General features: G+C 42.1%; 1 protein-coding gene across 6 annotated transcripts in view; it reads left to right on the top strand.

The window, feature by feature from the left end:
- sorcs1 (sortilin-related VPS10 domain containing receptor 1) overlaps window positions 1-12669 on the top strand; it is a 222227-nt gene that overhangs the window by 81916 nt on the left and 127642 nt on the right. The window lies entirely within an intron of this gene.

The following is a 12669-nucleotide window of genomic DNA, read 5'->3' as shown; positions in this document are numbered from 1 at the left end:
GTCCGCGGCTCCGAACCGTAGTAAAGGGACCTCTGGCTAATACGGTGGGTTCTGTGTCGGGCTCGTAGCCGAAAACTAGCTTTACTTTGTTGTCTGGGTCAACTTTGCTAGCAGAGACAGAGAGAGGCGTTGAAAGGCTGCTCCAACAGAACTTATTGTTTCAGAGGAAAACACGAACACGGTGTACAGTCGAGTCTTAATAGCTTACTTACAACTGGGCTCGTCAGGCTCTCTTCTTGGCTGCAGTGGTTATTATTATATTTACATGCTTCCAGCTCCCGTTTCTGCTCGATGACAGCTCGTACTTTTCCTTTTTCTCCCTCCCTCGCTCACAGACACATAACGTGTATGGCAGTCCATTCTCCCTGCAGCACGGACTACACTGCCCATGATGCTACATTCTTTAGCGCTATACCTGTAGCATTCTGCCTGTTAGCTTAGCACAACAACAACAACAGGCGCTCTCTCACCCAGGAAACACGCAGAGAGAGAGAGAGCGTCACCCTGTAACCATGGCAACCGTAACGCTGCCGCCTGGAACAACAGAACGTAGCTGTCAAACAAAACCCAAACAGTCCTGACCCGCCACAATATGAAACAGGGAAGTACCGCCGTGTAATCCATTTATTTCAACAAAGTAACTGTATTCTAAATACCACCTTTTTAAACGGTAACTGTAACGGAATACAGTTACTCATATTTTGTATTTTAAATACGTAACGGCGGTACATGTATTCCGTTACTCCCCAACACTGGCTGCCTATATCCATCTTTAAAACACGTTGGAGACATTTCAGCAAGTGGTGTTGGGAATCTTTTTAAACGTGATGGAATTATAAATGTAGCACACCTATTTCCCATTTAACCAATAAAATATAAAGAACTGAAAGGGGTCAAGACTTTTGCAGGAGACTGTAGATATTCAACTTAATACAAGAAATAGTGTTGGGTACTAGAGATAGATTGCTTCTATCCCTGCTTATTTATTATTATTATTATTATTATTAGCAGTAGTAGTATCATTATTATTATTGCATTATACTTACATTTAGGGGCGGGGCTATTTTCACGGTAAGCTGTAGTTGGGGGAAGGGAAACAGGCTGTAAACATAACAGTGATATACTATCGGAATATAAAATGTTGGTAATATGTTATGTTAGAAAACTAACTAACTATATTTGTGTATTTAAGGAGATTCATTTTATGGAGTTATTTTTCTCCTCCTGTGAATATAAATCCACATCTCTCTTTTTTTCAAACTCAGTACTTCTTTACAAGTCTTACGGTGTGGCTTTCACGAGTCTACATTAAAATAAATTGGAGTAGACCTTCTGCTTCTTTATGAGAGCAAAGGCTGACACATTCAAGGAAATCAAGATTCAGCTGAAGGACTAAACATTGCTCACATAACCCCGAGCCACCGTTCTCGAGCTCAAATTTATTTAAAAAGCACAGAATGGATAGAAATAAAAAAAAGGGAGATAAATAAGAAATAAGTAAAATGCAGGCTAGTAGGTGGTTAGCATATACAGGCATGGAGGTGCAGGAGACACCAGACAAAACAGACAGACTCGAATGCCAATGAATGAAAAGAAGTTTAAGGTCTAGTTTTAAAAGACTCAACGGAGCGAGTGAAAGAAATGCAGCAGTAAAAGAAACATGGATATCTCGAGGCCCCTCATTTGAACCCGCTGTACGTAGCCACCGCAGAGACCAGCGCTACAGGTCCTTAGAACAATCACTCTACGCAATGTTGACGGGCTGTGCTCAGCTTGCTCCGGTGAGCGCTCGCCGCCAGCTCACCACAGAAGTCTGCCTAATTCCAAACATCAGCCTGTGCTGTCACTGAATCCCTGCTTAAAGGGATGGGGATGATGGGATGGTGAAAGGGGCTGGAGAGAAGCTGTCTCAACAACAAGAAGGAAAGGTGCTACCTCAAATGAGATTGGATGGGGGTGGTGTGAGGTGGGGAGAGGGTGTGCAATACCGAGTCTAGATTGCAGAGCAGAATGGCAACACGGAGCACTACAAACACTAAAGAGAGAAGAGAAAATAGAGACTTCCTGTCCATCTTCTTCCACCTACACACCACAGTCTCCCCTGAGCTGCTCCTGACTATCCAGACATGAACACACAAGCTAAACTCTTGGACCAGATACGTCAAGACTGCCAACCTTTGGCAAAAACAAGTCTTCACAAAATTAAAGCATCGGGACATTAAAAGTCTTTCGGCTGACCTCACCTGGAAACAAAGTTGTTCCTATCATGTTACTTTAAGAGCTGCTTTTTACAGCGTGCCACCTGCTGCCCAGCCACTTCTGTACCTCCGAGAGATGGAGGAGCGTTAACATGCTATGAGCACCAATCTGCAGCCTTTTTTTCTTCTTAGGAAATGGCAAACCCTGCATGAATTTTGAGCTGGTTACCATGGAAAATGTCAGCTACTGTTTGTTTGTGCTGTGTTTGTCTCGTTTAGCTTCGTCCCTGATGTAGAAGGCAGATGCCACGCTATACAGATAACTGTTAAAGTTGTCTACTTCTTTTCCACGCTTTGTGTGTTTTCTCCTCTTCTCAGTGAACTCTGAAAAGATGGTCTAACAGCCATCAGTGAGCTCTGAACCTACGCACAGTGTACCTGAGTGAAGTGTTGTTGGCGTTTTGAAGGACTGCCACAGGATTTTGAAATATTGAAGAATTTCCCCTTCATGGGTGTCAGGATTTGCTAGATAGATACCAGTTTTCATCATGGTTTGGATAGACATCAAACCTTACATTAGTTTCATGTTTTAGATTTGTTTTTCACAGTTTTGTACTGTGGTGGAATATCCTTCTGTTAGCACTGGAAACATCACAAAACCCTGAGACACTTTACAGAATCTGTCATTTTTACTTGTGAAATGAAGAGCAGCAGCCTGATAGCATCACCATGAAACAACACAACCAGCTTCATCTCTTAAATACGGAGCTCCGCAGGGGACATGGGAGAAAAAAAATTAAGACGGACTTGCGAGATCTCGCAAAACAAACTTGGGATCTCACAAAACTTTTGCGAGATCTCGCAAAACAAACTCGGGATCTCGCAAAACTTTTGCGAAATCTCGCAAAAGTTGAATTCCAACAATGGCGGCAGCTACTTAGTTGTAATATTACTCTTTCTGGGTCACAAAATACACTTTTAAGATATTTTGAGGCGTGAATGTAGTTGTGTAAACGTCAGATACCTGCTCGGTTTACAAGACATCACATATTTGCAAAAGTACTCCGACGTTTTCGGAGATCTGACACCCACTAGCTCGAAGCTAACGGGAGGTCGAGACCTACTACAGCCGCTTTCCCGGCACATCGTGCCTCGACCTCCCGGTCGGCTTCGAGCTGGCGGCCTCCGAAGAATGCGGCTAAAACTTTTGCGAGATCCCGAGTTAGTTTTGCGAGATCTCGCAAAAGTCCGTCTTAATTTTTTTTTCTCCCATGTCCCCTGCGGGGCTCCGTACTTAAACACATTAAACCTCATGCAAATTTCTTTCACATAACTATGCTTTAAACTTCCAGTTATCTCAAGTGTGATTGGGATTGAGGCAGAATACATTACCATGTAAGTGTTATTTAATTTCAATTCAGATATAACCAATGTTGTATTTGCAAAACCTAAAATAAAATAAGAGTTTGTTTGTCGTAAGAAGGTGTAATTAATTTAGCTGTTTAGCTCTATTCAGACTCATTCACTGATTACTATTTGGTGAGCCCTGCTGGCTGAATCGCAGCCTGTTTCTGTACAACGGGAATAACAGGAAGTGGAATGGCGCCCCTCGAAAGTCGCACAAATGGACACCAAGTTACCATAAATCTAGCTTTAGCAAAATTTTCCTCAGGCATCAAAAAAACAAACCTTTACCATGTAGAGTCATACCGCAGTAGGGTACAGTTGATGTCACCCACAGATGTCACTAACCCATGAATGACATGACAGCTCCCAGACATAAAACCAAAATATCTTGACATAAATTTCTTACCGGTGACTGAATGATTTATTCTTCCGGCAGTCATTGTGTTCCTGTGGACTGGTTTCTGCTGGGACGGGTCATGTTCAGTCTGCACCAGTTTGCTGATAGCAGTTAATGTTTTTGACATTGATTTAAAAGCTATTTCTGTAAGCTGGCTCGAAGGTATCCGTTTGCATGATCCTCTGGGCCCATGGGTGTTTTTGAATGCAACTTTAAAGGTCTGGCACAGGAAGCTGATGTACCAATTCTTGAGCCTGCCAAGCAGCAGCCAATTAGCACAACACCAGACCTCTTTGAATCTCTGCAAAGCTTTGAGATGTTGGCATTTCAGTATGGACCCAAGCTCAGGTTGAGGCTGAGGCATTAGAACTGACCAGTTGTCCACGAGTAGCACATTTAAAAGAGATGTGAGCTGCTGTCTGTGTATCTCGTGACAATTTTAGTGCTTCTTCTACCTGAGACTCAAAGGCATTCCTGCCTATTGTCTCTGAAAGCATCAGAAAATGAATTCCAAACGCTCTTTTATACACGTCCGCATTTATGGTGCAGCCTTACGCATGACTAGCAATTACCTCCTCCAGCATTGAACCAACTTTTAATTATAGAAGGTAAATATGCAGGCAGTGAAACTGATCAGGCAAATTACATGTAAGTGCTGATAAGGCAAATATGGTGAGAAGAGTAAAAGAATTGTAATGCTGAGCTGGGCTCTTGTTCCTTTAGGCGCTTTTACATCCTTTCCTAATCACAATATCTCCTGGATACACAACAGTAATTACATTTCACTGAACACGCCATTGTGAAGCGCAATAAAGCTCCTCCATTCGCATTTCTCCAGCCACAGTGAAGATCTGAAAATACAGCGAGGAAAACGTGCAGATTTTACAGCGACTGTCAAAGCCCACAAATCAATCTGCTTATAACTGTTTGACAAATTAGACGGTGACCTTTCACAGATTCACTTTGTGCTTTGATCTTAGTCGGGATAAGTTTCATTTCAAGTCTGAATTGAAATTGACAGCTCAACTGCTGCGAATATTAGTCAGGTAGAAGGTTTGCCGTCTTATTCAGAGCTTCCAGTCGTTTCACTGATGAGTCGTTTAGGTGTTGTGGAAAACATCCACGCCGAAACTCATCTGTTCAGGCCTTTATTTTGTTACTAAAAATTTAATGACTGTTACAGGGTCAGTTCCCCTTGTTATGGATCTCGTCCTTGGTCAATAAATCATTATTGATAAAAACTTAAAGCTACTTATACACCTGCCAGTTGGTAATTCGTCTCTTCTCAATCTGCTGCCGGCTTCCCTGAGGACCCCCTCCCTCTGCTGGTTTTAGCTGACCACAGAGAATCCCGCTGGTTCAATCTACTCTTTTATAATAAGCAGACGTGAGCTGAGCCTTTGTTTTGTGGCTATAGGAAGCCACAGTAAGCAATAAATATACTTGCAGATAACATACGGGAAAGTTATGGTTTACCACCAACTCTGCAGTGTATTTCTCTCTACGGCTGTATTTTAGAGTTCACTCCTCGATCCTCTGCTCAGCAATAGACTCCACAGCCCCCTCCCATAGCCCCTTATTAATTTATGCATTAACTTGGAAAAGGTCCAGTGTGAAATTTCCAACAGCATCCAGGCGTCAGTGCAAGCCCAAATGATACCATGGTAAGTAATTGGATGGTGTTAGGAATGCCATTAAATGCTATAGAGAGGCTGGCAGAAGCAGGTCAACCATCGATCACTCCTGCATCTCGACTCATTTCATTTGCTTAGACCTACATTTTAATAGGAATTTGCCTTGTTTGCGTCCAGCCTGTTGTGAGTACATGCTGTGTTTGACCCACCCAATGATGGCATCTGTGTCATAGGCATCACAGCAACATCTGTCTATTTGGGCTTTGTGCTTGTGTTCAAGTTTTCCAAACCGTCCCTGCTGTGACGCCTGGCATCGCTCTCTCTCAGCACTGACTTTGTCTTTAGATTTAGCCACTTTTTATATCCCCTTACAGATATTTCTCTTTCAAAAAGGCCTAAAAAAACGTCCCCGACTGTAGGCCCATCTTACTGCTTCATAAAATCATCTTGCTTGGCAAAAGCTGTTTCTCCCCCTCTCTGCTGTTTCATTGGGTGAGTGAGCACTGAGGCTTCAGAGAGTGACAGAGCGGCGATTCACAGCGTGAGAGGAAAAAAAATAAGAAACTTTTTCTTTCAGAGAGATTATTTGAGACGCAAGTATAGCACAGCCATCATTTTTACTTATTTCATGACTGATGTGCAGACAGTCGTGCTTTTGGTTTCTGGTAAGTTTCCTGTTTTTATTTGGTAATTAGTTACTTTACTTACTTACACTGATGTCAGTCTTACTTCGTTCCTTTGGTAGTTATTTGTCCCTGAGAACTGTATGTCCCACCTGATCGCTCTCATTTGTGCTGGATTTGCAACTTCTCAGTGTTAGTGGGAAACTTTAGTTGGTTGCTGTTTTCATGGACCTTTCACCTCGTTCCATTTATTTATTTTTTATTTTTATTTTATTTTATTTTTTTTGGATTTCAGAAATGTTATTTCGTCTCTGTGTCCTGGTCCTTTTCCTTTGAGAGTGATAACAAACATTTGCCATAAAAAACCTTGTACAGTATGTGTGCTATAAAAAAAAAAAACCTTGAATAGTTTATGAAATTTTGTTTATTTCATAAAAACGGTCTTGGAATAAGTGTTTCACCTGTCCTGTAGTTCTTATTTTATTTTAGTGTAGTTGACCTTCTCCATTAAACTCATGTTGGTTGAAGGCCATTGAATAAAGAGTGTGAACACACACATACAGACAGACACACACACACACAAGTCATAGTGGAAGAAAAAACAGCCTTTTTTGCCTGTGGAGGATAAAACTCCAGGTTAATAAAAAGGTTTCTTCCTTTTAATCAGTGGCAAGTTCGGAGGTCTTTTATGGGAATTTTAGTTGTAATGTCATAATTGAGGTCATTCTGTGCATAACCGTGACATATGCTCATACAGTCTAAAGAAATTTAATTTAACATATATCCTTAACAAATACGTTTTTCTAACTTGACTAAATATGCGGACGGTCTTTATCCTTCAAGCTCGGGTCGTCTATCAGAGGGAGCTCGAGGGTTCTGCCTGGACAGACATCTTGGATGTCATTCCCAGAATCTGCAGGAGCTACTCGCCCAGTTTGGGAGTCACAGCTCTGAGTGCCTCAATTATCACAGGATAATTTCTCCAGCTCCTCTTTCAGCGCTTTATATTTCTGGAGCTTCTCATTTTCATTCTTCTTGACTTTGTCATCACTTGGTATAGCTACATCTATCGCTATGACCGTCTGTCTGAGGTCCTTTTCTTATCCCACTGAGCACACTGAGGAGGTGGTTTATAGTGGTTTTGGTGGGTATGACTGTCAAGACAAGAAATTTCACGATACAACAAATGAGACGCATTTTATACCCAAATACACCCGAATGACTATGACAATAGAAATATAGTTTTATACATTTTATTTCTGTGTAAGACAAAATTAGAGGAGGATTGTGTGTCATGTGGACACCTTGGAATAGAGATACACTCGCAACACCACCAATGAGTTCAGAGTGCCTCTACCCTTATTTAAAAGGTTTCTACTTTACATAAATGTGTGCATTTGATGACGGTTGTCCTCCAGCCCACATCCTGTATGTGCGTGCAGCGTTTCCTGTTAGTCCAGCGTGCACCAGAACACATCTTCAATCCAAAAGATAAAATGCAGTTTGATGTAATGAATATATCCTAAGGATTCTAATTTTAGGAGCTACTTTTGGAAGGATTTATCACAGCAGTGGTATCGAGCTGAGGATACAGTGTAGGCCCATCATTGACACCGAGCAGACAGGCCACAGCAGATAGACATCGATCATGTTTACTCTTGTCCTCTACATTAACCTGCAGGTAATGACACCTATTCAGATCAATAGTTCTTGTTGCGTCGTCTGCAAATGGATTGTGTGGTTAGATGCCACTGAGCATCTACAGCTGATACTTAGTGAGAGAAATGACTCAATTCCTCTGATTCGCCTGCTTTGCTCTCACTTTCAGTCCTGCCAAACTTGCTCATTTGTCCTTGGATTTATTCCTGCATTAGGGGAGCCAGCATGGCTTCTGCCTCAGCTTGTACACGCACACTGGAGCCAAGGCCGCGGCTGGCTCGACTGCCTGGCCTTGAATGACTTCCTGTGTGGGCTAGGTTGAATTCTTGGTCAGGAACGGCATCACGAGGAGACGGATCAAATGCCAAAAGCATCTCGGCCCGAGTGAAGTCTGAATATTTGCTTTTGACCTTCCCGGGCTACACGGCGTCTCTTGAAAGCAGCGACCGCAGCGCACACGTCACATGATGTTCTGCTGCAGCAAAGCAATCTCTAGATTACTCTGCGTGCCGCACGATTCGATGCTTCTATTAATTGCGTGGGCAGTGATACAACTGTCAATTAACACGTGGGAAAAGGCGTCCAGACTCCCAGGGGACGACGCTTGATCATCTCATTACCGCAGCGTTGAGACAAGGTCACCAGCGTGATTAATTTACATCCCTTTACGATGTATTCCTCTTAACAGACGTGTCAATTTCCTCCCTGAAAAGCCTTATCGTCTTTTGTCTTATCATCGTCTAATTTTCCATCTTCCCTTTAAATACTGCCAGCGTCTCTTTAAAGAAATGCATCGCCAAATGAATTAAATGTAAAATGTCAACATTTGCAAGAGCGATTTATGCGGCGCTTTGATGATACAGGAGAAGAAGGCCTACAACAAAAGAGGGTCAATGTCAGCGCTACATCGATGTCCGTGTTGATTAAGCTGCAGCGGAGGTAAAAGGAGCCACTGAAGTGTTTTTCTCTTTTTTTTATCACAGCTTATCTAATCATCTTTAATCAAATGCAAATGATGAGAACAGGGAATCTTTAATTCTGAATTATGTGAACAAAGGGAGAAAACATAAGAGCTTGTTAGTTACCACCATCGGTTTGCTCTCCAGGCAGGTCCTAAGGGAGCTTCTTTTAATCTAGCATTGCCTTGGGCGTCAGCTACCCAGCCCTAAAGCATCCAAGCGGGATGAAATTACACAAAATCAGTGAGCCTAATTCCCTTTGACAAAGTTGACGAGTTCTTCTTTTTTCCCGCCGCTGCCGTCGTGTCTTGTCTGGGAATGAAGTTGTTAGAAATTTCTTTATAAGCATATTAAACAATTAGCCAAAAAGCGGTGCTTCTAGCAGCACCAATTTAAATAATTAATCACGTTCAGCAGTAAAGTTCCTCTCGTGTGATGTTTATAGTCCATCTACTGTACGTATGATAACAGATTGACATGACAGATTTCCACGACTGTGTTTTCCAGGCTCCAGGTGCCTCTCCACAGCATGACCTCTGCCTTTGTTGTATTAAAACTCCTGACTGTACTTTATTAATACCGCTTGGGGACAAATACATCTGTCTCTGGGCAAAGCATCGCTTGCAGCGCTTCTCATAAACTTCCCAAAAGTCGATAGTCTTTCGTGCATTACACGAATCCAGTCGTTTTTTTTATTACTTCAAATAAAAATATCCCAGGGCAACACAAAAAGTGATACTTGTGATTAAAATTCATATATTCGCTCTGTTTGTTTAAATGACCTGCATAGGAAGATGACGTTGTTCGGCTCGCCATTCAGCACAGTGAGCCTGTTATGTGCGTGGAGTGATGCGCCGTCTGTTATCAGCAGGACGAATGTCCGTGAATTTCTCTTCAGTAATTGTGTCAGGCGTTATCTCCTCTTTATGACAAAGTGCTAAACAGTGATTTATTGACCAAACGCGCAGTCTTCACAGGAACATCGGCGGTAACACAATTCTTGTGCAAGTACACAAATTCAACACTGAGCAGGTTTCGTTCCATGCTTTCACACACAGATATATATCATATGAGATGTGTGCCATTTAGCAATAAGATTATGATATATATGTAAGATTGCAAAGAAGAAAACAGTTCAGTCAAAACTGTTATCATCAAAAGATTATTTTCACTTACAATCGTTTATATTTGGTGATATGTCTTTTCTATGTACATACAGGGAAAGCCAGGGGAAGGGAGACAACACAAACCCCAGAAACGGCATGTAAATAAAACTGTGGTGGAGGTGGGTTGTAAAGCAGCTTGCAGGTGAGCAGCAGCTGCTGGCAGCTTAAACATTGGCAAAGTGCTCAGACATCCTTTGGAGCAAGAGGCCGCTTGTATCTGCGATCCTATTCTTTTGGTCACTACCAGGAGTTTTGCCTGAACCTTCCTGTCATGTTCGGGTCAAATCTGCCCAGCTCTCTCTTTGCCATAGCAGACCAGTATAAAATCCCCATGACTGGAAAAACGGCACTCCTCCACGCTACCATTACATTTGAACAAGACCCCAAGATACTTGAAATCATCCACTTGGGGCATTCCCAGCTTGAAGTGGTCAATCCATTCTTGTCTGGTCGTGAACTACGACCTCAGACGTGGAGGCGTTAATTCGTCCCAGCTCCTTCGAACGTCGCTTCAAATTGTCTGAAGCAATTTGTGGAGCACATTGTTCCCCCAAAAAGCCGTGATCCTGAGGTCACTGAAGAGTGAACCTTGGCTGCACTAAAAGGTATGAACAGATTTGGTAACAAAGGGCAGCCTCAGCCAAGTCCAGCATCCACTGGTGGCTTACCAGCAATCCCAGCTAAGCTCTCTATAGGTCATCATCATCATTTCAAATAAAATACAACCACTTGGCCAAATCTGCGTTTCCTGGTTTAGGAGAAGATTTCTTGTGTCAAATGGGAGTGAAGAGAGAAGCAGCTGTGTTGATGCAAATACGCTGAACATGATGTGAGAAGGTATGGTTATTGTGGCTTTGCATGATAAATCATCACTCGCACGTTAGCGCAGCATTATTTCGCCTCTTACTTCACAGCTAATAGCTAGTTTTCGTGTGTCCCATCATAAAAGAAGAGCGTGAAGGCGCAATTATAATGCAGAGTAACTGCATACTTTTAATGCTCATTACCAGCAAGTATCCTGTTAATATCTTTCTGAAGCCTTTCATGTCTTCAAATGCGTTAGCAGCTCCACACTTGAAAGATTGGCTACTTAATTGCAATAATTTTCACACACAACATCGAAGAAAGAAAATGTGCAAGTTGCAAAGAAGGGTAACGACCAATTAGAGGCTGCAAAAAGCCACGTTTCAGGGAAAACACTAGCGGTTAACCCTGAGACTGCATCGTCGTCTTCACAAAAGAAACAACGAAACAAAGCTGACAGGTCTGCTGGGATCAAAGAGGCGACGAATGAAACAGCAGGCTGCAGACTTCCTCAGTATTCCATAAACATCACAAGCACACACAAAATAATCTGCTCCGATGGAAGTGAAAATAGAAAATGCACGTTTTCTGATATCTTAAAAAAAAGAGGAGGAAATATGAATTTAACTTTCCTACAGCTTCTAGGTGTCATGGTGGAGAGAAATCAGGTCAAATGAGACCACAGAAGACTGATTATTTACTGATAAGCACCCCGATTGGTGAACATTAGCATGCAGTGGTGTGTGTGTGTATATATCCTCCCCGGGAACTGCTGCCAGACAGGCCTTGATAAATTCTGATCTTGATGAAGCTGCATTATTTTTAGATTTGTGACAAGTAGCTGAAAACTATGTTTCCCAGGCATGTTTTACTTTTATATTAGCAATAGGCACAAGTAGTGCATTTTCCAGAGGAAGATGTGACAGGCTAATCCACAGAGAGGCGCGTTCCTGACTCAGTGATTCCCCATGAGCCCGACAGTTTGAGGCATCTCCAAATGTCGGCAGGTAAAACTTGTTTACATCTTTTCGTGTGTGTATTGCGCTGTTTTTCCTCCCCGAGTCTTCATTGCAGAATTAATTTGTAGATTAAAAGGAAACTTAAATGCGTCTCCGTGGCAACAAACTTTTGTCGAGCCGAGTGCGTATGTTTTCTGCTCGAATCTTCTTTTTTCGCAGTAATGAAATGGTGCACAAAGCCCCGTCCCCTGGAGAAATCTGGTCTCACGTGATTACAAAACTGAGATGAGAAAAACAAATAGTTCATAATGCCCTGCAGAACATGAACGCAGCGCATTTCCTTCTTTTGGAAGCTTCAGAATATGTGCTAATGCTCTGCGTTTCATATTTGTTTATTCTGCCTTCTCACGCCCCAGGAAACGGTAATTGTTGTTTGTATATGCATGTTTGGGAATTCTGATCCATGATGATATTTTCTCTCCTCTATCCAAGGACAATTACCAAACGGTATAGGAGATAACAGTGTTTGCTAGCAGCAAAGGCATGATTAAAAAGAAATAATAGGGAGATATTTTAAATACCTAAAGCTTTGCACAGACACAGTTGTTACTGATCCTTACCTCCAGCTACGACTTCCCTTTGCATGACTAATATTGTTGGACTTTTTCTTTGTACGTCTGAAGGCCTTCTTGAACAACTGCGAGAGACAAACTCGTTTCTTTCTTTGAACTTTGTCCTTCAGTGGAAGCTTGTCGAGTTTATCGCAATTTTGGGACTTGAGCAAAGGATAAATTAAATTTTGAAGGTTTGATTATAGCCAAAGAAACGAGTTATTTTGTTTTTGTTCAGCCCTGCGCTTAAGT

This window comes from Neolamprologus multifasciatus, chromosome 6 (genome assembly GCF_963576455.1).
Source record: "Neolamprologus multifasciatus chromosome 6, fNeoMul1.2, whole genome shotgun sequence".
In the NCBI taxonomy this organism is placed as follows: domain Eukaryota; kingdom Metazoa; phylum Chordata; class Actinopteri; order Cichliformes; family Cichlidae; genus Neolamprologus; species Neolamprologus multifasciatus.
This window is presented reverse-complemented; position numbering and strand designations above follow the sequence as displayed.